We start from the raw sequence: 27,812 nt of genomic DNA, 5'->3' as shown, positions 1-27,812 counted from the left end.
AATACCCTGTACAGTTGTAGTAGAACCTCTCTGCTTTTATACTCTATCCCCTTTGCAATAAAGGCCAACATTCCATTTGCCTTCCTGATTACTTGCTATACCTGCATACTAACTTTTTTTTTCATGCACAAGGACCCACAGGTCCCTTTGCACTGAAGCACTTTGCAATTTTTTTCCATTTAAGTTATAATTTGCTTTTCTATTTTTTCTGCCAAAGTGGATAACCTCACATTATCCAACATTTTACTCCATCTGCCAAATTTTTGTCCACTCACTTAGCTTGCCTATATCCCTTTGCAGATTTTTTGTGTCCTCCTCACAATTTGCTTTCCCGCCCATCTTTGTATCATCAGAAAACTTGGCTACATTACACTCGGTCCCTTCATTCAAGCCATTAATATAGATTGTAAATAGTTGAGGACCCAGCACTGATCCTTGCGGCACCCCGCTAGTCACTGTGTGCCAACCAGAAAATTACCCATTTAGCCCGACTGTTTTCTGTTAGTTAGCCAATCTTCAATCCATGCTAATATATTACCCTCAACCCCGTGAACTTTTATCTTGTGCAGTAACCTTTTATGTGGCACCTTATCAAATGCCTTCTGGAAATCCAAATACACTACATCCACTGGTTCCCCCTTATTCACCCTACTCATTACATCCTCAAAGAACTCCAGTAAATTTGTCAAACAGGATTTCATCAAGCCATGCTGACTCTGCTTGATTGAATCATGCTTTTCCAAATGTCCCACTACTGCTTCCTTAATTATTGACTACAGCATTTTCCCAACGAAAGATGTTAGGCTAACTGGTCCATAGCTTCCTGCTTTTTTTCTGCCTCCTTTTTAAATATGGTGTTACACTTGCGGTGTTCCAATCCGTGGGGACTGCCCCAGAATCCAGGGAATTTTGGTAGCTTACAACCAATGCATCCACTATCTCTGCAGCCACTTCTTTTAATACCATAGGATGGAAGCCATCAGGTCCAGGGGACTTGTCCGCCTTTAGTCCCATTATTTTACCAAGTACTACTTCATTAGTGATAGTGATTGTATTAAATTCCTCCCTCCCTATCGTCCCTTGATTATCCGCTATTGGGATGTTTTTAGTGTCTTCTACCATGAAGACTGATACAAAATATTTGTTCAATGTCTCTGCCATTTCCCTGTTCTCCATTATTAATTCCCCAGTCTCATCCTCTAGGGGACCAACATTTAGTTTAGCCACTCTTTTCCTTTTTATGTACCTGTAGAAACTCTGACTATCTGTTTTTATATTTCGTGCAAGTTTACTTTCATTATCTATCTTCCCTCTCTTCATCATTTTTTTAGTTGTTCTTTGCTGGCTTTTAAAAGTTTCGCAATCCTCTGGCCTCCCATTAGTCTTAGACACCTTGTATGCTCTTGTTTTTAATTTGATACCATCCCTTATTTCCTTAGTTAGCCATGGATGGTTATCCCTTCTCTTACAGTCTGACCTTCTCAATGGGATATATTTTGTTGCGAGTTATGAACTATCTCCTTAAATGTCTGTCACTGCTCATCAACCGTCCCATACTTTAATCTATTTTCCCAGTCCACTTTAGTGAACTCTGCCCTCATATCTTTGTAATCTTCTTTATTTAAGCTTAGGACACTGGTTTGAGATCCAACTTTCTCACCCTCCAACTGAATTTGAAATTCAACCATGTTATGGTCACTCATTCCGAGAGGATCCTTTACTAGGAGATCATTCATTAATCCTGTCTCATTACACAGGACCAGATCTAAGATAGCCTGCTCCCTGGTTGGTTCCACAACGTACTGTTCAAAGAAACTATCCCAGATACACTCTATGAATGCTTCCTCAAGGCTACCCTGGCCAATTTGCTTTGTCTAATCAATACGAAGTTTAAAATCGGCCATGATTATTACCGTTCCTTTATTACAAGCCTCCATTTTTTCTTGATTTATACTCCGTCCAACAGTGTAGCTACTGTTAGGGAGCCTATAAGACTACACCCACCAGTGATCTTTTTTCCCCTATTATTCCTTATCTCCACCCAAACTGATTCAACATCTTGATTTTCTGAGCCAATATCGTTTCTCACTAATGCATTGATATCATCCTTTATTAACAGTGCTACCCCACCTCCTTTTCTTTTCTGTCTGTTCTTCTAAATTGTCAAGTACCCCTGAATATTTAGTTCCCAGTCCTGGTCACCTTGCAACCACATCTCTGTAATGGCTATCAGATCATATCCATTTGTATCTATTTGCGCTGTCAACTCATCTATTTTGTTACGAATGCTATGTGCATTCAGATAAAGAGTTTTTAAATTCATTTTTTTTACCATTTTTTCCTGCTTTGACCCCACTTTCTGATTGACCTTTATGTTTATACATTCTGTCCCTTCCTGGCACGCTCTGATTTTTATTTCTTCCCATGCTACTCTGCTCTATTGCCTTCTCATTCTTTTACTTTTTAAATTTTCGCTCAGCTGAATGCTCCCCCCCACTAAGTAGCTTAAAGCCCTCTCTGCAGCCCTATTTATTTGATTCGCCAGGACCCTAGTCCCAGCATGGTCTAAGTGGAGCCCTTCCGAATGGAACAGCTTCCTCTTACCCCAGTAACTGGTGCCAGTGTCCCACGAACCAAAACTCATTTCTCCTGCACCAGCCTTTGAGCCACATGTTTAACTCTCTGATCTTATTTACCCTATGCAAATTTGCTCGTGGCTCAGGTAATCCAGAGATTGGTACCTTTGTGGTTCTGCTTTTTAATTTGGCCCCTAGCTGCACATACTCCCTCAGCAGAACCTCTTTCTTTGCCCTATCTATGTTGTTGGTACCTACATGGACCACGACAACTGGACCTTGCCCCTCCCATTCCAAGTTTCTCTCCAGCCCTGAGGAGATGTCCTTTACCCTGGACCAGGCAGGCAACAAAGTCTTTGGGACTCATGCTCAATCCACCAACTGTGAGTAACCCGATATACAATGACTGAAAATGATTTTTAGCAAATATACAGAACCATTTGCTCGTTATATTGGGGTATAGTAGTCAGTTACTTAGTAAACTAAAAAAAAATACATTCAAAAGTTTTGAAAATGGTTCTATTAGTATCCTTACACCAAAAGAACCAGCTTAATTTTTGGAGCCTCCTCGAAGGCTCGCAAACGAGTGCAATTAGCGGAAATTCCCAATGGTGATTAATTCATCCTGGGGGCGTGGCCAGTTTTGTGGGCGGGGCCGACATCTAGCGTGATTTTAAAAAACCAGCGCTAGAGATCGCGGTAACTCGATTTGCACTGAACATAATTTGCGCTTAAAATGAACTACACGCCGATGGCGTGATAGCGCATTGCAACTCGTGAATGCTACAGCTATTGAGTCCAGAGCATGCAAGGCCACATGGGTACCATCAACAACACAATGCACTTTGGGCAATCTCAGTGTTTAAAAAAAAATGCAATGTGCTCTCATGCTATTGCTGGTTGTTCATGAGAAAAATGATAAAGTTCTTATCTCTGGCAAACAATACATCAGTCATCTGCTTGATATATCTGTGCACTGCTGATTGATTGCTGTTCCTGATGTTCCTCATAGCAGGCTGGAAGGAGTCTGAAACATAGAGGTTCAAATTTGAAGTGACCTTGGCAGACATTGACAGTGTCATACCCATCTTGGGGTTTAGCTGTCGGATTGCAACAAGTGGCACAACTTTGTGACAGCTCCCCTGCTAAATATTAACCTCTGCATAGGACGTTCCTCAGAGAAGTCCACAAAGTCCCCTTTGCCTCTATATACAGTTTGGAGGGTAATGGGAGATGTGCATTAGTTCTCCAAAGGTCCAACCTGTCCAGCCGGGCATCCTTCCATTTCTTTATCTTGCAAATACGTACAGATACATAGAAATGGTTCCCATAATGAATTTTCCTAATTTGTAGCTCGGAAGCTGAAAGAAATTGCTCGGTCAAAACCTATAGCACAAATTGTTTTCAGCACTGAGTTGACAAAACAACATTGAAAAAAAGACTTGGAAAATACAATACACAACCCTATACTTAATTTAAAATCTGTCTTTTTAAATAAATTGCACCCAAAAGCACAAACCCTGGGTACTTGATTTATATAGAAACATAGAAACACAGAAAATAGGTGCAGGAGTAGGCCATTCGGCCCTTCTAGCCTGCACCACCATTCAATGAGTTCATGGCTGAACATTCAACTTCAGTACCCCATTCCTGCTTTCTCGCCATACCCCTTGATCCCCCTAGTAGTAAGGACCTCATCTAACTCCTTTTTGAATATATTTAGTGAATTGGCCTCAACAACTTTCTGTGGTAGAGAATTCCACAGGTTCACCACTCTCTGGGTGAAGAAGTTCCTCCGCATCTCGGTCCTAAATGGCTTACCCCTTATCCTTAGACTGTGACCTCTGGTTCTGGACTTCCCCAACATTGGGAACATTCTTCCTGCATCTAACCTGTCTAACCCCTTCACTCCCCCAGGTGAAATTAACAAACGTACTTCCTTGGGGAATCGCCAATATGAATTTAAATTAAGGCTGAGATCCAAATTTATTTTAATATTTGAAAGGAACACCCTTAATATCTCCAGCTGCTTTTTCAGTGCTATGACTGAGGTCAGTCCCTTTTGCTGACCCCTTTGCTACTTGCCTGAATCATGTAGCAACATTGAATTACATTTGGCCTGTCATTGATGACACTACCGCCGGCTGCTGCTGCCGAGTTTTCTTGGCGGTCCCCCTGTTTTATCGACGCTCTCCCCTCCGTGCGAGATTGGTGAGGCCCTCACGCTGGCGTTTTGAAAGGACCGCTGCGGGGTATCTGCTGGTGTGCGCCGGCGTGCAACGCCGAAAAAAAGTCCTCCCGCCCACTCCCGGCATTGGTCCGGGCGTTCCTCCGCTCCAGCAGGAGAAAAGACCACCGTGTGGAAGCCGGTCTTACCTGGACGGTAGGTATGAAGACCTGCAAGAAACGGTTAGCGAGAGGTTTTTCTTTAATTCTTTTTTCAGTGATTTTGTTTGAAAGGGTCCTCTGAAGGTTTTGTCATGTTTTGTTTATTTGTTGAACATTTTTTTTTTGCATTCCCCCCCTCCCTGGGCCCGACTCCAGCCTCAGTGTAGCTTTGTTGAGGATTGCATTTGCTGCCCAGAATCCCACCTACTGCCTCCCAGAATTGCCGTGTAAGTCCCATTTTTTCCCGCCAGGCGTTTTTTTTCCAATTTTTTCACCAAACTTCCGCCCAAAGTACCGTCAGGATCTTAGTGGTCTTTTCGACGGTAAATGGACTGAAATTGGCTTTGATCAAATTCGGGCCCATTGTATTCAAGTTGTATAGAATATTGTGCTTAGTTTGTGTGGCCTCCATATTGTGGTCTCTATTGTTCTGCTTAATGACTGTCCTGGAAGGGCACGTTTGCATAACCAGACACATTTATAGCAAGGACAATCTGGTGAACCATAATTTGATTATTCCCGGTTTAAATGGTTCTCTACTACTTTGGGTGTAGCAGTATATAACTGAAGGAGAGCTATTGATTTCCTCTAGATTTTAAATGAGATGGAAATGCTGTAAGCAGTTATCAAGCTAAAACGCTGTTTCTTTCTGCAAATAGATTTTCATCATGATGTTAACTAACCAAAATAACCAAATAAACAATCCTTGACTTCACAGAAATGAATTTAAGTACATTTGAACTGCTGAGCTTGCACTGACTTTCCTTGCAGGGAAAATCAGGTAATAAATACGTTTTGCCTGAATTGGTTTCTGCCAGCGATGAAATTCAGATAATCACTAATATTAACTAATATGCTCACGCAGTCACTTCAGCCAAGGGATTTTGCGATAGTGTCATTCAAGGAATGTTTCTGCGAATGTGGCATTAGAATTTGTGATATAACAATTTTACCCAGCATTTTATTTCTGCCTTTTCCAAACCATATGCTGCTGTCTGTGGTGAAATCAGGATTGTGACATGGTAATTTTAAACACATTGGGCTAGACTTTCCACTTCACATCGCCCATATATCGCCCATATATCGGCAAAAACAGCCGGCTATCGCCCATTTTGAGCAAAAAGTGGAAATTCAGGCTGGAACATTGCCGGAAAATTAACCCCCAAGTTTCGTCTCACATCGCCGAGCTGATCGCTGAGGTACTCACCCCCACATCGCTGAGTGGAACTTTCGGCACATCGCCGGCACATCGCCGGGCTGATCGCTTGCCGAGAACATCGCTGGAGAATAGTTGCTTTTCCCGGGCCTTCCTCACAGAACTGGGCACTACGGGCGCCATTTTGAATTTTGGAGGAAGGGAGGAGGCTGCTAAAAAACTCGAGCTTATATATTGTGAGTTATTTAACGATCTTTTACAAATAGATCCACTCACATTTATACTTATATTTAATTATACTAATATTAACTTCGTAGATTCGGCATTTTTTCCTAAAAAGTGCTTTTATAGCAAGTTAAAATAATATTATTGATAGTGATGGGGCCTATGGTTTCTCTACCATTACTCGTAACTGTTCACACGCTGGTTTCTGAAAGGATCAATCGAAGAGGTGGCAGAGTAATGCGGAGACAGAGGAGACATAGGAGGCGAGCGTACAGCCAAGGAAAAGCAATCTTACCTCAACTTGTCTGAAAATGCGTGGCATAGGAGGCTGCGCTTCCAGAAGGAGGTCATCGATGAGATATGCCAGCTTATCAAGGGGAATCTGCAGCCTTCCAGCACCATCAGAACCGCACTGCCAGTTGAGGTAAAGGTTACTTCTACGCATCTGGATAGTTTCAGGTTTCAGCTGTTGACATCTGTGGCATCTCTCAGCACGCCACACACTGCTGCATTCGGCAGGTGACTGAAGCCCTTTACGCTCGCAGAATGGACTTTATAAACTTCCCTATGATCAGTGAGTGACCGGGAGAGCTTTGGGTTTCTCGAGAATAGCCAACTACCCCAAGGTGCAGGGAGCAATAGACTGCACGCATATTGTCCTGAAAGCCCCTTTACAGAACCCGGAGGTATTTCGTAACAGAAAGTGATTTCACTCCCTGAATGTGCAACTCGTTGTCGACCACAGCAAAATTATTATGATAGTAAATGCTACATTTCCAGGCATTAGCCATGATGCGTACATCCTGCATGAGAGTGCTATCCCTGACCTGTTTGTCAATCAGCCAGAAGGTCACGGTTGGATGCTGGGAGATAAAAGATATGGCCTTGCTAGCTGGCTGATGACCCCACTGCATAATCCCGTCACTGAAGCCGAGAAATATTAAATAAAAGCCACATAGCTACACGCAACATCGTCGAAAAAACAATTGGAGTCCTAAAGCAGCACTTCAGATGCCTGGACCACTCTGGTGGCGACCTACAGTACCACCCTGACCAGGTCACTGAGTTCATTGTGGTGTGCTGCATGTTGCATACGCTAGCTATAAGGAGAGGACAACAAATGCCAGATGGGACTGCAGGTCCATCTCCAGAAGGAGGGGAGACGTAAGGAGCAAGAGGAGGAGGAGGAGGAGGCTGATGATGACCTCGGGGAGGACAATCAGCCTGGCGATGAAGCCATGGTCCCACCACCCCCGCTCCCCCCCGCCCCCCCGCCCCCCCCGCAGAAGACCAGAGATAACCTGTGGGAGTTACGCGGCTGCAAAGCTGTTGCGTCAGCAGCTTATAAATGAAAGCTTTGCATGAACTTATATTGGGGACAGTCATAGTTAAAGTTACGGTTAAACAAAAGTTGCATTTGCGTTGAATTATGTTAGAGCCTTGCCTGCACTGGCCTGGCCTGTCCATTGTTGTACAACATTTGCAGTAATGCTTAACTTAACTAAACTTATGTTATTATAAGACAATGCACAATAATTGTTAAATTCAATAAAAACATTTATGGGGCTAGAACCTGCACTTTTGTGGTTATCGCCCAAATTTCCGTCATGGGCATTAATGCCCATTCTCAAAGCACAGAGTTTCAACTTTTGAAAATGGGCATTACCGCGAGCGATATAAAATGGGTGGTAGCATTAAATTTTTCTGATCTTCTGCCGTAAAGTTTGGCCGTCCTTAGCAACGGCATGGCAACACTCGATTCCCGTGATTCAGGAGGTCAAGGGTCACCATGACATGTGCAGAAGAGGAGACAGAGAGAGAGGGAGCTTACAGGGACTGAAGACTTGGCTGGGTGTGGTGTGGCTGCTTTGGGAGGAAGGAGGGAGACTTTATAACTTTACAGCAAGTAGGCAAACAACAAATAGCTGTTAACAGCCACATATTTGACTGATTTTGGCCTATAATGGAGAGAGAGGAGGAGGCATCACAGCGCACTGTGGAGACTGACGCTGGAGAGAGCAGTGAGGTGGGAGAGGAGCATACTGGAGGGCACAAGAGTCAGGAGGTTTTCGGGCGAGGCAAATGCCTCCCTCCTGCAGGAGGTCGAGTTACACTGGGGTGATTTGACATAGGGAGGGCGTGGGAAGCCCACCCCAAAGGCATACCAGAAGATATGGACCGAGATAGCAGAGGTGGCCTCGTCGGCGACCAACGAAGTGTGTGAGAGCAACCAATGCCGCAAACGATGGAACAACCTTGTGGGATCCGCAAGAGTAAGTATTACATTGATTTACATGTACCTGTGTATTTATATAATTTGATTTGTAACAGTCATGAGTGACTATCAGCAGATGTGAGGTCTTTCACTTTTACCGGGAATGTTTTACTCAAAGCCTGCAGTCACGGTGTACGTCTGCAGGTAAAGAATGATAATAATCTTAATAATCATGATTACATCTGTCAGTTATGTCTTGTGTCAGTGTCAGTGACAGTACCTAGCAATGATATCATGCAATGATCTCATGCAATGTCGTCATGTCACCTTTTACAGAAGAAGCTATTGACGATGAGGTCCATGCAGAGGCGAACGGGTCGGGGGCCACCAGTCCCCAGCAACATCACTGAGATGGAGGAGCGAGTGCTAACACTTGTGGGGAAGCACACCCGGACAGCTACGGACACATCTGCAGACCCTGAAGTGATGCCACGTGAGTAAAGCTTACACCATTGCATGATGTAAAGTCAATATTTGCCACACCCACTCATATCCGAACAATCATGTATGATAGATGATTTCTAAAATTGTCATATAAATAATGATGGCGTAATGAAAATCATTGTAATGCAAATGTGTTGATGGTGATGAAATGTGATGTCTGTGATAATTTTGATAGTGGTGGTGCTTTTATCATGCAAATGCTGTGTGTAGCGCTGGACTCACCTTGTCAACCTAGCATCCCCTTCTCCTCTAATAACCTCATTTGTGTTTTGCAACTTAGCCAGCAGCGCGTCCCAAGGAAAAACCACAGAAGCCAGAAGGTGGGGGCGTGGGGCAGGAGTCGGGAGACGATCCTACTACATCTGGTGCTGAAGAGGTCCAATTCTCGCCTGTTAATCTGCTGGGTCTGTTCTCCACAGATGAGAGCGCGGACTTCGAGAAACCTGCATCGCCATGCTCGAGAAGCCATTCTACCCCAAGACCATCTAGTGGTCATCTGGTCATTCCCGCCTCCATTTTGGAGGTACGGGGCCCAAGCACCTCACCACAGGGCACCCCATTTATCCTCAGAATGGCGCCGACCCCGCAGAGGTCCCGTGGACGTGGTAAGTCTGTTCCATGAGCGCTACATGAGAGCGGAGAGGTGGAACAGTTGTCCAGGAGAACTGTAGACATTGGTGACCAGCTCCTCGAAGCATTGGGGGGCATATCCCGACAGTTGGCCACTACCTCCGGCACCGAATGGCGGAGTCCCTGGATGCAATAGCCAGGAATAGGGCTCCCAGTGGTCCCCGAGCACGGCACTCCACCCCTAGGTTCCGCACCACCACTGCGAACGACAGATGAGAGCAAGGACCAAGATCCTGCTTCTGCATCAGAGAATGTTGCCCCCTTGGCACCCCCTGTTCCCGTACCCGTCCAACAACTGCATCTGCATTCATCCCCCCCAATGAGGCACTGCCTGAGGAGCTCCTTGGCCAGGCAGAGGTGGGGAGAAGAAGGGGAGGGCGGAAGGAAAGTGAGGTGCATGTCTGCGGGTGATGGCTGTGCTATAACTCCATCTGGGTGTATGCAATTTGTTGCAATGTATGGGGGCTGGGGACCACGCTCCTGCTTTGCCTTTGTTTTCTGTGTTGCTGGACATGTTGAACATGTGATTATTGTCAATGGTAGAAAAAGTGGGGTGTGGGCGGGGTTTGGGTGTTATTGCCTGTGATGCTTATGATTTCAGAACAATGGTGGTATAAAATGTTTGTTATTGAACATAACCTTGTTGCGCATTGTCTCAGATAGCTGGACCGTTGCACACTGGTGATTCCTTAACATGAAAGGGTTAAATACAACTTAACATCAATCAACGTAAACTTTAACTGGCACCAAGCTGATGGGCACCATTGATGTCTGAGCTGCACACACACAGCAGTGTCTCAGCGTTGTCATTCACATCAACGCTTTCAGGCAAATCGTTCAGATATCAGCTCTTCACCTAAGAGTGGGATTTTATAAATGTCAGCCACACCGCTGGCGTTCGTTCTGAACAGTTCCATTTTTTGTGAGCGGTTTTTTAGGCGAGCGATATTGTGGGCGATATGTGGGCGAGGTGATGAAATTTACGCTGGACGATCTGCTGGGCGTTAGTTTCGGTAAATGTGCTCTTCACGACAAAAAAAAAGTGGGTGGGCATTAATATTGAATCTCGGCGTTAAATAAGTGCAGAAATTAACACTGGGCGATATTATGGGCATTGATTCGCCCATTCTGATGATTCCGCCCCAAAAAAGTGGGCGGGCAGTAATATTTTTTCTCGGCTTTAAACACATGGGGAAAGTAACACTCGGCGATAAGTTTCCGAAAAATGGGCGTCAGTTTGCATTTTAGAAACATAGAAATATAGAAAATAGGTACAGGAGTAGGCCATTTGGCCCTTTGAGCCTGCACCACCATTTAATATGATCATTTTGTGCCTAAATGGGTGATATCTGTGCGTTATACGTCATTTCAGCGGTAAAATCGGCGTTAAGTGGGTGTTAAGCAGGCAAACAAAGTGCAGGTTCTAACTCATTGTAACAAAGAATTAAAAAAATGTTTATATCAACATCCCACCCATCCCCCACAACTATAAACGAACATTAACAGTAACAATTTAACATTAACACTAAAATAATTTATCAGTATCGGAATAAGATAACATAGCAAAAACACCCGCCCTCCCTACCTGTGGCCAAGTTTCCCTCCAGATCCTTTTCCCCCCCGTATCTTAGCCTCACCCGCCTGTTTTGGTCCCGGAGACCGAGACGAATCTGGCATGCAGCAGGCAATGGAAAGACTTCCTGCTGTGGTGGGGGTGTTCGAGTGGAAGACAAAGCTGGCGGTTCGTCTTCCGAGTCAGGAGGAAGTGGTTTCTCCGTACTCGCCTGAGTGCTCGGGGTGATACTCCGACCAACACGACACTTTGGGGTGCAGCGCCGTGTTCAGCCAGCAGCGCATGCCGAAGGGCATTTGTGGCGAAGGTCTGTTCACGCATACCCGCCAAGGTCTGCCGTGCTAGCATCAGACACCTGTGAAAAGTCACACGTGAACTGAGAAAATCCGTGGAGGAGCTCGCAACCTATGGAGGCGATTGCTGACCTCCCTGACACGGCCTCCATGGGGTTGGCGTGCGCAATATAATGTGCCTTGTCATTGCCGGATGAACGCCGCTTGGTCCTGGTACCTCTTCACTCTCAGTTGAGATGACCGCAGGTTCATCCCCATCCATAATTGGCTGCTGCTGCTGCTCTTCCTCCTCCTCATCTTCCTCCCCGGGCTCAGTGGTGATGGTGGTGGTGTCTCCCTCCTCCTCCTCTCCCTCCTTCTCTCCCTCCTCCTCCTCTTCCTCCTTCCTCCTTCCTCCTTCCTCCTTCCTCCTTCCTCCTTCCTCCTTCCTCCTTCCTCCTTCCTCCTCCTCTTTTCCCTCTTCCTCACCAAGTGCTGGTGCCTTAAAAGCACATTTGAGCTTATTAAAGAGCTTATTAGAACATAATGGTACACATTAACGAGGGAAGTTACATATCAATACATTGCACTACCCCAGAAAGCTGTAGCAGCTGCTTCCCCTGCTCTTATTGCTTCTTATGCACAAAGGCTGCATGCATGACATGACATCATTTGTATATTGCATGTTGCATTATAATTACAGAATGTTACATTACTTTTTAATATTGTTTGACACATTACTCACGAGGCACACAGCTGGGCTCCACCAGGCCGCTTGTGGTGGCCAAACGGCTTTCATGGTCCACCAGCGCAGCTGCACACTCCTCCAGGTCGGTCAAAGGTTGAAGCTGAGCAGAGCCCCCTCCGGTGCGCCTCTGCTCAGCGTGGTTGTTAGCTATCTTCTTCTACAAAGGAGAAAAGAGCATAGCATAAGCTAATTGACTAGGCATAATCATGGAGACATAACAATTTAAAACGTTAAATGCAAATAGGATCATGCACGGTTGCTTAGGAGCTACAGCACGACACATATAGATCTCTCTATACTGCAGCAGCCAGAGAGACTTCCATCCCATCAAACACTCCCAGGGCAGGTAACACACGGGTTCAATAAAGATTAAAGCTCCCTCCACACTGTCCCATCAAATACTCCCAGGGCTGGTACATCACAAGTTACATACAGAATAAAGCTCCCTTTACACTGTCCCATCAAACACTCCCAGGGCAGTTAAGCATGAGGTTATTTACATTGTAAAGCTCCCTCTACATAGTCCCAGGTTCAGAGCCCTGTCCGGATCTTTACATGGAGTTTATATAATACATGTATGAATGACAAGCTTAAATTCAATCCAAGAGATTCATTTTATAATTATTATTATAATTACAATTTGCACCAGTATAATATAAAATGCAACTTACTCTTGTTGCAGCTACCAAACTGTTCCAACGCTTCCGGCACTGGTCGGACCCCCTCGCCTCATGGTAAGCCGAGGACACCATGTCCGCGATCTCGGCCCAAATCTTCCGATACACATGGGGTGGGGGTTTCCCGTGAGCACCTCTCATTAATTGGCCCCACCGGGACTGCACCTCATCGACGAGGGCCTCTCATCGACGAGGGCCTCATTGGCTTCGTCACTGAAGAGTTTCGCCCTTTTGCTTCCCCCCCTCAGCATCATGATTGCATTCAGACATTTTTACTAATATCTGAACTTTATCTGTATATTATATGTTTGTAAACTGTATCTGTATCTTATAAGTATCTTATAAGTCTGTATAATCTATCTGTAAACCTCTTTTTCTCTTCTCTCCTCTAATTGACTGCCTTCCTCCTCTCTCTGTATCCCCTCTCTCTCTCTCTCTCTCTCTCTGTCCCTTCCTTTGCCTTCTGCGCATGTGTAGATGACCCCTGACCTCCCGAAACGCTGGAAAACCAGTCACCAAGAAAAAAGAAATCGCATGCGCAGAAGGCCGATGCTAGGGAAGCTTTTGCCTTCCACATTGCCGGCCGTTCGCTGGGCGCACGTCACATCGCTGGCCTATCGGCGAGTAGAAAATCGCGATCCAGAAAATGGGTGATGTTCCAACGATCGGTAAGGCTGCGACAACGACCATCGCTGGAACATCGCCCATTTTTTGGGCGATAGCCAGCAAAGTGGAAAGTCTAGCCCATTACTTACAAAAGCAAAATACTGCAGATGCTAGTCATCTGAAATAAAAACAGAAAATGCTGGAACTGCTCACCAGGTCAGGCAGCATCTGTGGAGAGCAAGAAACATAGTTAATGTTTCATGTAACAGGTTTTAAGAAAATACAGAAGAAGGGAAAGGGGAGCGTGGAGGAAAGATCAAAGGGGAAGGCCTGTGCTAGGAGAACTTCCCTGCTCTTCTTCAAAGAGTACCAGGTGACCTTTTACGTCCACCTGAGAGGTGCAGCACTCATTCAGAACTACACCGAAGTGTCAACCGAGATTGTATGCTGATGTCCCTGGAGGGGGACTTGAACCTATAACATACTGGCATAGAGACTAGGGTACTACCACTAAGCCACGGCTGACATATAAAGCCTACTGGGGCATTCAACAGATATTCCAAGAAACAAGTACACATGCCACAATATAATGGAATTTCTCCACAACCCTCATTTCAGAATAAATGCCGGGGGGATTTTTCAACCACAGTACTGTAACTTAACATTTTGAAAACTGGCCAGAGCCCTATATAATCATAACTTGGTAGAGGCCACAAATCTTCCAAAAATCTAGACACCTTTAATTTTCAACTTTCGAGGAGCTAAATAGTGATCTCCCATCAACCATCAAGAAATGTCTAGACCTCAGATATATAATTACATTCTATAAGTCATAATTTATTAAGATTTCCGAGTATAGACTAAGTAAGCTGAATGCAGGAGGTGTTCAGACATTTTGAATAAGGCAAAAACATCAGTCAAACAATGAATGCAGTTTGATGTGCTGTTACAATCAATCATTCTACCGATAGACTGCTCATTACCTACCTCTAAAAGTTGAAACTGGGATTTTGGATGTGTATTCTGGAATGGGAGTAACAGCGGGTTGGTGCCATATGCCTACTATGTTGACTTCCACGTCCTCCTTCTGTTTTTCCTCTTCTTCCCACCAAAAACAAAGATACAATGGGAAACAACAACAACTTGCACTTATATATTTTTTATTATTCGTTCATGGGCTGTGGGCATCGCTGGCAAAGCCGGCATTTATTGCCCATCCCTAATTGCCCTTGAGAAGGTGGTGGCGAGCTGTCTTCTTTAACCGCAGAAGGGCAGTTAAGAGTCAACCACATTGCTGTGGGTCTGGAGTCACATATAGGCCAGACCAGGTAAGGACGGCAGATTTCTTTCCCTAAAGGACGTAAGTGAACCAGATGGGTTTTTACAACAACCGGTAGTTTCATGGTGATCGTTACTGATGCTAGCTTTTTATTCTAGATTTATTTGATGAACTGAATTTAAATTCCCCTGGTGGGATTTGAACTCACGTCTCTGGATCATTCGTGCAGGCCTCTGGATTACTAGTCCAGTACCATTTCCTTTAACATAGTAAATCATTCTAAGGTGTTTCACAGGAGCGTTATCTGAAGAAAATTGACACCGAGCTACTCTAGGAGATATTAAGACAGATCAAAAGGGTAGGTTTTAAGGAGCGTTTTAAAAGAGGAGAGAGAGGTAGAGAGGTGGAGAGGTGTAGGGAGGGAATTCCAGAGCTTAGAGCCTAGGCAGCTGAAGGTCCAGCTGCCAATGATAGGATCAATTTCCTTAGTGGGATGCACAAGAGGCCAATATAGGTGAAGCGCAGAGTTCTGTGGGGCTGAACGAAGTTACAAAGATATGGAGGGACAAGACCATGGAGGGATTTGAACACAGGGATGAACAATTTTAAGTCAAGCTGTCACTGGGCTTGGAGCTAATGTAAGTTGGCAAGCACAGGGATGATTGGTGAACAGACTTAATGTGCACTTAGTGATAATGAGGTGGTATTGATGGAGAATAGGACATACAATATTACCATGCAATTACTGTCTCATTTAAATATGTATGCCTGGTTTAGATTGGGCACTTTTCCTGGCAACTGAAAATGACTTGAAGATTGGGTGGGCCAAAAAATAGACAGAGATCTGGTCCCACCCACCAACAAAGGACAGCGTGACAATAAAAAATCCAGGCTTAAAGGTCTTGTAAAAAATGAGAAACTCAAAAACACAAATTTTAAATAATAATTTCAGAGTTTAGATAACCAGTTCTTGGTTTAAGGTACAGAAGAACCATTTTATTTGCACATTCTGCTGTTACTAATATAAATAGCTGCACTCCTGTTAGATGTTCATTTATTCACATTCTCGCTTCAGATTACAGTATTTGTCAGCGAGGCGCTTGTTAGTCATTTAGCATTGTTGTATTCAGAAGGCTTCACTCATTTTCACAGCAACTTCCCCCCATGAGAAAAATAGCAGCCAGTGGAATGTTTATTTAAAAGCTAAAGAGTGTTGAATTAACTTACGCTTCTGCTATCAACATATTGATGCAGCAGATTTCTGTGTGATGCGACATCCAAAACATTACAAAAATGGAAACGATTTTAGATTTCCAACCTCTCACTAAAAATGCAGCATTAGTTTTATTTTAAGATAGAGAAAAATAGGCAAGTAGCCATGTTGGGATTCAGGAAAATCTTCTATATATTACCAGTGAAGCTAATGCAATATTAGCTGATGAGTAATTTGGGTTGTGTAGCGAGAATTGTCTGATTTGGAGCTGGGAAATAGTGAAGAGGAAGGACCAGGGAGCTGAGCAGAGTGAATGAGGATATGGAGTCGAGCAGGGGGCGCTGGGAATTAGGAGGGAGCAATCCTCCTAAACCAACCTCATGTAGCAGCACTTCCCCTTCTCCAGCCAACAAACAGTGAGTGCAAATGCTGTGCCATTCCATCACTAGCCCACAAACATCATTTGCTGCTTCTACATTTTTTGTGGAGGTCATTGCATTTTTCTGGTCACTTTTTTGCATGAAAGGCTGCAATGTGCATTGAAGGTGCCTCGTCTATTTATTTTGATACTCGTGGATGGAAACTACAGGTCCTGGAAATTTGCTTAGCTTAAGTCCCGTTATTTTTCACATTGCCATGTTTAACTGGAATTAAAGATACTACGTTCCTCCCGTTGGTTTATTTTTAGGTTTCCTTTTACCTCTGGTATTTTGTTTTCTTCCTCTTAAGTGGAAGTGGATACCAAGTACTCATTTAACAGCCATCCCACTGCTAAATTGGTATGCTTTATACCCATTTTGGATTGAAAAACAGGCACAACACATACCAATTTGCATACTAAAATATTCCATTATAACCAGATTGTTTTTGCTATATGTTTTGCTGATCTCTGTATTTAGATATCACTATTATAAGGAAGTCTGTAGGCAACTGCTCTCAGTGTCTTGTGTCCTTTAATGTTCCTTACTCTACTTACAGAGTTTCCACAGCTTAATCAGCCTTACTGAAATCTGTTCTTTCTACTGCTGCAACTGTGTATTTTATTAACATTATTACTTCCTCTCCTGTCCCAACTCCCTTGTCTTTTCTAAAGATCCTATAGCCATGAATATTTAGCTCTAAACCATGCCCAGATCTCTGCAATGACTATTACATCATAACCTTTAACCTGAATTTGTGCTTTGATCTCACGTGTTTTATTTCTTATGCTGCATGCACTTGTGGACAGAACTCTTGACTAGGTAACTATCCTCACAGTGTTCATATGTCCTGCTGTAAATTTTCTTACACTTTTTGACTTACTGGCCGGAATCTTCTTAGTGTGGGTTTGATTGACAGCGGGTTGGAAGTCCGCCATGAACCCTCCTCCGTGTCAGTTTCTCAACTGTCGGGTCTGTGTGCGGATCGCAGACCGAACACCAATCGGCAGGCCAGTCAATTAAGATGCTTAAGATGTAATTTAAAAGGATTTAAAAGGATTTTACCTCGGCAGTTACCATTTTACCAAGTGTTCAATGAGTTTTCCATCCTTCGGGTTTCACGGCAGGTAAGTGTGTCAGGTTTTCAGTGACTCTCCATTACTTTGGCTAGTTGACAGCTATTGATAATGGTATAAAAGCTACCTTTCACAGCTGTTCACTTTCCAATGTCAGAAGCTGAAGCCTTCATGATTTGGAAGAGACTTTTGAGCTGTATGCAGTTTAGAAGTGTTTGCAGTGAACTCTCTATCCACTGTCACCTCCTTTGAGCAACCACTCCCACCATTGACAGATCGCTTCTGTCATCTCAACCTCACCTGTTATCTCACCAGCATCACCAACAACAACATCAACCTTCTCCGCAATCACCTAATGCTGCACAGGACACAGGGCATCCGCACCTGCATACATTGCTGCCCAGCATAGGCCAGGGATGATCTCACCATGGCCACAGTTACTTCACTTGATGCTGTGCACCCTGGATGCCACATGATGCACCAGGTTGGCACCACCCCACATGACACCAGCACCATAAAGCATCCCTGCAATGCCCATGCCATTCCTTTGACACTCATCACCATTGTTTGATCATTCACTGCAACTTACTTAGCCACTTCCAAAGGTGCACACAAATCTGTCCAAGAACACAAAGTGTTCAAAATAAAGATTTCAATGTTTGACAACACTTTAGCAGAAACTATACATGAACATTGGCTAAAACACCCAAATGCCTATGATTGTGTATTGTTAGTTGATATGATTGGACAAGGATGAGGGTGAATGTGAGCGGTGGCTCATCATCATAGGCAGTCCCTCGAAATCGAGGAAGAATTGCTTCCACTCTAAATTGAGTTCTCAGGTGGCTGTACAGTCCAATGCGGGAATTACAATTTCTGTCACAGGTGGGGACAGACAATGGTTGAAGGAAAGGGTGGGTGGGGAATCTGGTTTGCTGCATGCTTCTTCTGCTGTCTACACTTGATTTCCGCATGCTATTGTCGACGATACTCGAGGTGCTCATTGCCTTCCGGATGCTCTTCCTCCACTTTGGGCGGTTTTGGGCTAGGGATTCCCAGGTGTGGATTTTGTACTTTATCAAGGAGGCTTTGAGGGTATCCTTGAAATGTTTCATCTGCCCATCTGGGGCTCGCATGCTGTGTCGGATCTCCGAGTAGAGCGCTTGCTTAAGAAGTCACGCGTCGGGCATGCGGACAATGTGGCCTGCCCAACAGAGCTGGTCAAGCGTGGTCAGTGCTTCAATTCTGGGGATGTTGACCTGAGCGAGAACACTGACATTGGTGTGTCTATCCTCCCATTGGATTTGCAGGATCTTGCGCAGCCAGCGCTGGTGGTACTTCTCCAGCGCTTTGAGATGTCTGCTGTATATAGTCCACGTCTCTGAGCCATTTAGGAGGGTATCACTACTGCACAGTAGACCATAAGCTTGGTGCCAGATTTGAAGTCCTGGTCTTCAAACACTCTCTTCCTCAGGCGACCAAAGGCTGCGCTGGCACACTGGAGGCGGTGTTGGACCTCGTTGTCGATGTCTGCTCTTGCTAATTGTAGGCTCCTGAGGTATGGAAAATAGTCCAAGGCCGCGCTGTGGATATTGATGACAGGGGGGCAATGCTGTGTGGCGGGGTCAGGTTGGTGGATGATCTTTGTCTTACGGATGTTTAGTGTAAGGCCCGTGCTCTCGTACGCCTTGGTGATGGTGTTGACGATGGCTTGGAGTTCGGCCTCTGAATGTGCGCAGACGCAAGCGGCATCCACGTACTATAGTTCGATGACAAAGGATGCGACGACCTTGGATCTAGCCTGGATCTAGTGAGATGGAGAAGTGATAATGTAGATAAAGAGAGAGAGGGATGGTTAGAGGTGGAAGGTGAGTTGGTGTGAGTAAGGATGTTCAGGAGTAGGGTAGGGAATGCAGAGTGATGGGGATGTGATGAGTGGCACAACAGGATGAGGCTGAGTGTGGCTTTGCAGTAATGTATCTTGATCTACTGAGATCATTAAAAGGTTTGCGCCACAGCAGCCAGGTCCTCCTGGCGGCATCCCTGCTTGTGCCCTCTTGTGCAATGTGCAACCAGGCTGTGTTGTTGTTCTGGGGCGGTCTCTTCCGCCCTTGAGAAGGGAAGAGAACTTCCCTGCGTGCTGTGACTCCCTCCATAGCATGGGAGAGCCTGGGTGCAGCCGTGCACCTTTGTGCAGTATTTGTCAGTGTTTGCAGCACGTTAATGCTGCAGAACACTGACAGCACAACTGTCAAAATCAATGTGGGCATGGTCCCTTTAAGGAAACAGGCTGATGACACTTTATCAAATGACATCATCAGACCCGCTTCCTGTTAATTGGCCGAAAACCTCGCAGAGTGGGCTTAACAATCCCAATTAATAGAAGGTTGTGTTGAGAGGGCGGGATGGAGCTGGGAGCGCGTTCCCCACATGCCACCAATGCCGGCTGCACCGGTCTCGCCACTGTTGCCGAAATCGCGGCCACTGTGTGGATTATACCCTGACACCGTTGCCCCGCCCCCATAACTAGTTTAAATCGTTCTCTTACAACAACAGTAACAACACCTTGCTTTTATATACTTACTTTAACACAGTAAAATGTTCCAAAGGTTTTTCACAGCAACGTTATCAAATAAAATTTGACACCTAGCCACAGAAGGAGATAGTAGGACAGGTGACCAAAAGCTTGGTCAAAGAGCTAGGTTTTAAGGAGCATCTTAAAGGAAAGAGAAAGGTAGAGGGACGGAGAGGTTACGGGTGGGAATTCGAGAGCTTAGGGCCTAGGCAACCGAAGACACTGCCGCCAATTGCGGAGTGATGAAAATTGGAGATGCGCAAGTGGCCAGAGATCTCGGTGGGTTGTAGGGCTGGAGGAGGTTACAGAGAAAAGGAGGTGTGAAACCATGGAGGGATTTGAAAACCAGAATGAGAATTTTAAGATTGAGGCATTACCAATCCGGGAGCCACACTTTCTGCAAGGACATGGGCACCTCTCTGGTTTGAATAAAGTCCATCCTATTTGAGAGGGAAGATAGATTATGAAAGTAAACTACCACAAAATATAAAAACAGATAGTAAGAGTTTCTACAGGTACGTAAAAAGGAAAAGAGTGGCTAAAGTAAATGTTGGTCCCCTAGAGGATGAGATTGGGGAATTAATAATGGAGAACAGGGAAATGGCAGAGACATTGAACAAATATGTTGTATCAGTCTTCACGGTAGAAGACACTAAAAACATCCCAATAGTGGATAATCAAGGGGCGATAGGGAGGGAGGAACTAAATACAATCGCTAACATTAATGAAGCAGTATTCGGTAAAATAAAGGAACTAAAGGTGGACAAGTCCCCTGGACCTGATGGCTTCCATTCTATGGTCTTAAAAGAAGTGGCTGCAGAGATAGTGGATACATTGGTTGTAAGCTACCAAAATTCCCTGGTTTCTGGGGAGGTCCCAGCGGATTGGAAAAACGCAAATGTAACGCCCCTATTTAAAAAAGGAGGCAGGCAGAAAGCAGGAAACTCTAGACCAGTTAGCCTAATATCTGTCATTGGGAAAATGCTGGAGTCCATTATTAAGGAACCAGTAGCAGGACATTTGGAAAAGCATGATTCAATCAAGCAGTCAGCATGATTTTATGAAAGGGAAATCATGTTTGACAAATTTGTTTCAGTTCTTTGAGGATGTAACAAACAGGGTGGATAAGGAGGAATCAGTGGGTGTGGTGTATTTGGATTTCCAGAAGGCATTCCATAAGGTGCCACATAAAAAGTTACTGCACAAGATAAAAGTTCACATGGTTGGGGGTAATATATTAGCATGGATTGAGGATTGGCTAACTAACAGAAAACAGAGAGTCACGATAAACGGGTAATTTTCCCGGTTGGCAAACAGTAACTTGTGGGGTGCCGCAGGGATCAGTGCTGGGGCCTAAACTATTTGCAATCTATATTAATGAATTGGATGAAGGGGCCGAGTGTAATGTAGCCAAGTTTGCTGATGATACAAAGATGGATGGGAAAGCATACTTTGAGGAGGGCACAAAAAATCTGCAAAAGAATATAGACAGGCTAAGTGAGAAGGCAAAAATTTGGCAGATGAAGTATAATGTGGGAAAATATGAGATTATCCACTTTGGCAGAAAAAATAGAAAGGCAAGTTATAATTTAAATGGAGAGAAATTGTAAAGTGCTTCAGTGCAGAGGGATCTGGGGGTCCTTGTGCATGAAACACAAAAAGTTAGTGTGCAGGTACAGCAAGTAATCAGGAAGGCAAATGGAATTTTGGCCATTATTGCAAGGGGGATAGAGTATAAAAGCAGAGAATTCCTGCTACAACCGTAGAGGGTATTGGTGAGGCCACACCTGGAGTACTATGTGCAGTTTTGTTCTCCGTATTTAAGGAAGTATATACTTGCATTGGAGGCTGTTCAGGGAAGGTTTACTCCAGAGATGAGGGGGTTGACTTATGAAGATAGGTTGAGTAGGTTGGGGCTATACTCATTGGAGTTCAGAAGAATGAGAGGTGATCTTATCAAAATATATCAGATAATGAGAGGGCTTGACAATTTGGATGCAGAGAGTATATTTCTACTCAGGGGAAACTAAAACTAGGGGGCATAGTCTCAGAATAAGGGGCCGCCCATTTAAAACTGAGATATGGAGGAATTTCTCTCAGAGGATTGTAAATCTGTGGAATTCTCTGCCCTAGAGAGCTGTGGAGGCTGGGTTATTGAATATATTTAAGGCGGAGATAGACAGATTTTTGAGCGATCATGGAATAAAGGGTTATGAGGAGCTCCACAGATGATCCATGATCAGATAAAGGGTTATGAGGAGCTCCACAGATGATCCATGATCAGATCAGCCATGATCTTATTAAGTGGCAAAGCAGGCTCAAGGGGTCAAATGGCCTATTCCTGCTCCTATTTCTTGTGTTCTTGTGCACATCCTTCCCTGGGTCCAAATGTGATCCCAGGAATATGAAACCTTCCCTACTCCACCATTTTTCCAGCTAGGTGTTGACAAACCTCATCTTTTTGCCCCTGTCTGGTCCAGTGAGTGGCATTGGGAATAATCCAGCAATTACTACCCTAGAGGTCCTGCTACTTAATGTAGAGCTTATCTCCTTAAAATCTCTTTGCAGAACGTCAAGTCTACTGTTATCTATGTCAATAGTGTCCACATGAACCACGTCCTCTGGCTACTTATCCTCCCATTCTAGAATCTTTTGTATTTGCTCGGCGAGGTCCTGAATCCTGGCCATTGGAAAGCTAAATACGCTTCAGGATTCTGGATCACATCTACAAAACAAACTACCCCGACTATAGAATTCCCCACAATCACCATTCAACGGGCACAAGTTTCAGGCCGCGCCTAAAACGTCGCAGCCCGGACCTGGACGCCTGTTTTTCGCGCCAGAAAGTGCGCCTAAAAAAATATCACCTATTCTCCGGCTCCCTGCAGGTCCTCTGGAGCTGGGCGCGGTGCAGCACGAGCTGTAGGGGGCGGAGCCAGGTCCCTGCGCTGAAAACAGTGCCGGGACCTCTGCACATGCGTGCTACAGTGGGCGCGCATGTGTAGTAGCTCCAGGCGCCCAAAACTGTGGGAGGGGCCCAAAGCACGCAGGCCCTAGCCTTGGCCGAATGGCCTCACTGGGGCTCCCTCCCTCCTCTCTCCTTCCCTCACTCCCTCCCTCCCTCCACTCTCCCTCTCCCCCCTCCCCCTCTTCCCCCCTCCATCTCCCCCCCTTCTCCCCCTCTCCTCTTCCCCTCTCCCCCCTCTCCTCCTCCCCCCTTCTCCTCGACCCTCCTCCCACCCCCCCTCTCCCCTCCTCCCCCCTTCCCCTCCTCCTCCCCCCCACCCTCCCTCTCCTCCACCCCTCCTCCTCCTCCTTCCCCCCCACCCCTCCTCCTCCCTTCCTCCTCCCCACTCCCACCCCCTCCTCCTCTCCCACCCCACCCCCCCTCCTCCCCCAACCCCCTCCTCCCCCCCACACCCCCCTTCTCCCCACCTCCCACCCCACCACCCCCCTCCTCCCCCACCACTACCTCCCACCCCCCTCCTCCCCACCCCCCACCGCACCACCCCCCTCTACCCTCCTTTACTGTGCTCATCATCATCATAGGCAGTCCCTCGGAATCAAGGAAGACTTGCTTCCACTCTTAAAATGTCATTGCTCATGGTTACGCATTTGTGTGCGACCCTTATTACCCACATCACTGGTACCCAAACATGCATATCTATTAGACAAATCCAGCTCCACACATGATCCCCTTTCTACCCTCACCAGTTTCTTCTTGCCCTGTCTGCCGATAGTTATCCAGTCTCGCATACCAGCTTCTCTACTCCGAGCACCATGAGGGATGATCACCCTCTGGAACGTCTGCTCCTGAAAACTTCCCTTCTCCTGAATATTGCAGAATGTGTCCAGTTGATTTCAAGCTGTGCAATTTTCTGCTCGAGGAGTGTAACCTTCATAGACTTCATACATATGTATTCACCCTGCATGGTACATGAATCCAGGCAGGTCCACATCATGCATGCCTCACATATCACTTTAGACTCTGATCCTACCATGCCTATGCATACATTTAACCCAATAGATATTCCTTTCAACTCATTGTTTATTGAATTATTTCTATTTACTCACTCTAACTTATTAGATTTATTCAAGAAGTTTTGAAATTCTCTACCTGTGCTATCCTTTGAAGTCGTTATGCTAAAAATTGTAAACTTGAGTTTAACACTAAAATATGTGAAGATCGAACAGCTAGACGTTAAGGGACCCAAAATTCAGCAGGATGTAAGGTCCATCCATTTCTCGGCAGTATTCCGGCAGTGTGTCATTTAAAACTGCCGGAACACTGGCGAGACTGAAGACTGCTAGTTTGCTGAAAATGTTTTCGCCGGTATGCGAGCGTTGTGCAGGGGTGAAGTCGGGAGAGGGCTGGGTGACGCCAGAGGTGGAGACAGTAGGTCTGTTGTCTGGTCTCTCTGCGGAGGTCTGGTCTGAATCCTCCGAGTCTGGAAGTACAAAATAACACTTAAAAGAGCTTGGCATCGGGGGAGGGGTCAGGGCTACATGAGTACATGAGTACAGTGACATAGCGCAGTCTTACTGAAATGTCCACCACTGCTGTATTACTGCATTACATATCACAGACAGACAATAAATATATACATATACATATGCAAATACATTGTGGTGCGGCGCTATCAGACCGACGGTCGGAGGATATGTCGCATCTGATCACCGCGATGGAGCAAACCGTCGACTCCGTTGATGCTATGCGGCAATCAACAGGATCAGGACATGGCGCGGAATCCCCCGGTACCATAGTAGTCAGGTCGACAGCACCTGAGGGTGGGGAGCTGCCAGCAGCTTCCAGCCCTGAAGCCGTGCCTTCCACACCACGAGCTTCTCCTGAGGCCCCATTTATTTCGCCTGCAATGTCTGACCCCCAACAGCAGCAACAGCACTCGGGGTGCACTGTTGCACGTTGGCTTTGTACCACCACGGGGTGGGGGGGGGGTCCGGGCTCAGGGGGGTGGTGCCATGGGTTCATCTGGAAGTTCCTCCTCATCCTACTTACCCTCAATTTCCTCTTCTTCCTCTCCGTCTCCTGCACTCCCTCCTCAGGTGGTCCCACAGTCCCCTGTTGCAATTCCTGTCCCCGCATGATTGCTAAATTATGCAACATGCAGCACACCACTGTGAATTGAGCAACGTGCTCAGGGTGGTATTGCAGCCTGCCTCCCGAGTGGTCCAAGCATCGAAAGCGCTGCTTCAATTGTCTTTTTGATAATATTACGCGTGGCTATATGGCTCTTATTATATCGTTGCTCGGCTTCTGTCTGAGGGTTCCACAGGGGGGGGGGTCAAGAGTCAGGTGGCGAGGCCGTACCCTTTGTCCTCCAGCATCCAGCATTTACCTTGTGGCTCAGACTTCAACAGGCCAGACACGGTGCTCTCACACAAGATGTGCGCAACATGGATGCTCCCTGGAAAGTTGGCATTCACTGCCATTATGCGCTGTGTATGGTCGCAGATGAGCTGCACATTGAGGGAGTGGAATCCCTTACGGTTTTGGTGCACCTCCGCCTCCTGTAATGGTGCTCGCAGGGCAATATGGGGAGAGTGAACAGCACCCTGCACCTTGGGGAAGCCGGCAATGCTTGCAAAACCCAAAGCCCTCTCACTCTGTGCCCCCCTGGTCATTGGGAAGTTTATAAATTCCATCCGGCGAGCATACAGTGCTTCGGTTACCTGTCGAATGCAGCGATGAGTAGCGTACTGAGAAATACAGCATATGTCCCCAGCTGATGCCTGAAAAGAGCCACATGCATAAAAGGAAAGTGTCACAGTCACCTTCATCTCGTCAGAGAGTGCAGTAATGTTGGTGGTACTGGGCTGCAGGTCTTCCTTAATGAGCTGCCAAATCTCAGTGATCACCTCTTTTTAGAAGCGCAGCCTTCAAATGCACTATCGATCGGTCACGTCCAAGTATGAGTGCTTCTCTCTGAAAATCCTTTGGAGGTAAGACCTCCTCCTCCTCATCAGTCTGCGACTTCCTCCATTACCCTGATAATCCTACTCAATAAACCTTCTCCCATCTGGATCCTGCATTAGACAACTAGTCAACAATACAGGCTGAGATAGTACAGGCCCCATTTGTTTTAAATCTCCAGAATCTCGTCAAATATCCTGAGATAAGCTCAAATGATTTTTCAATGAAAAAAATATTAACTCAAATGCCCTCTACCTTATGTACTCAGTACCAATAAAAAATACCGTTCCCACTGTAAATCCACTGTAATGTCACTGCTCACCTCTGCAATACTGAGGTGCTGCTTTTGCTGACTGTTCCCGATTTCAAAATGGCGGCACCGAACACTACCGCCCATTTCGACCCACTTCAGAGCAAGTAAAATCACCTTCTCCAGGATGATACGCAGCTCCGGTGGTTTGTTGGCGGTATGTCATCAAACTTGCACTTTTTGGGCGGTATGCGGGCGGTTCTGCAAGTCGGACGGTGTGCATACCGCTCGGCGGTATGTCAATGATGAATCTTCCACCGAGCAGTATGTCGGCAGTATGTACCTGTTCTTTGATGAAACTTGTATTTTTCGGTGGTACACAGACAGCAAGTGGGCGGTATGTCGATGAATTTTGGGCCCATAATATATACAAGACATGGGGCTAGAACCTCCAATTTTTTTGCCTACATAATGCCCACTTAACGCCCATTTTACCACTGAAATGACGTGTAACGCCCATATATCGCCCATTTTGGCACAAAATGAAAACTGACGGGCATTCTTAGGAGACTTATCGTGAGCATTATTTTCCCAATTGGCTTAATGCCGATAAAAAATATAACCGCCCGCTCACTTTTTTGGGGCGGAATCAACAGAATGGGCGATTTCAATGCCCATATTATTGCCCAATGTTACTTTCCTGATGGACTTAATACCGAGATTCAATAATAATGCCCGCCGATTGTTGTTTGTCGTAAAGAGCAAATTTACCCAAACTAGCGGCCATGGAGATCGCCCACCATCAATTTCACCATCTCGCACACATATCGCCCAGAATATCGCCCGCTCAAAAAAACCGCCCACAACAAGTGGAACTAACCAGAACGAACGCTAGCGGTGTGGCTGGCATTTGTTAAATCCCACTCTTACTTGAGGAACTGATATTGGAAAGATTTACCTGAAAGAGTGCTGATGTGAGTGACAATGCTTGACACACTGCTGTGTGTGTGCAGCTCAGACATCAATGGTGCCCATCACTTTGGTGCCAGTTAAAGTTTATGTTGATTGATGTTAAGTTGTATTTAACCCTTTCACGGTAAGGAATCACCAGTGTGTAACGGTCCAACTATCTAAGACAATACATAGAAACATACATAGAAAATAGGTGCAGGAGCAGGCCATTCGTCCCTTCAAGCCTGCACCACCATTCAATGTGATCATGGCTGATCATGCAACCTCAGTACCCCACCCCTGCCTTCTCTCCAATAGAAACAAGGTGATGTTCAATAACAAAAGTTTAATACCAACATTGGTCTGAAATCATAAGTAACACAGACAATAACATCCAACACCCGCCCACATCCCACTTTTTCCACCATTGACATAAATCACATGGTCAACATGTCCAGCAACACAGAAGACAAAGGCAAAGCAGAAGCGTGGTCCCCAGCCCCCACACATTGCAACAAATTGCATATACCCAGATGAAATTATAATA

This window comes from Pristiophorus japonicus, chromosome 11 (assembly GCF_044704955.1).
Source record: "Pristiophorus japonicus isolate sPriJap1 chromosome 11, sPriJap1.hap1, whole genome shotgun sequence".
Classification (NCBI taxonomy): Eukaryota; Metazoa; Chordata; class Chondrichthyes; family Pristiophoridae; genus Pristiophorus; species Pristiophorus japonicus.
The sequence above is the reverse complement of the archived record's forward strand: the minus strand, read 5'-3'. Positions refer to the sequence as shown.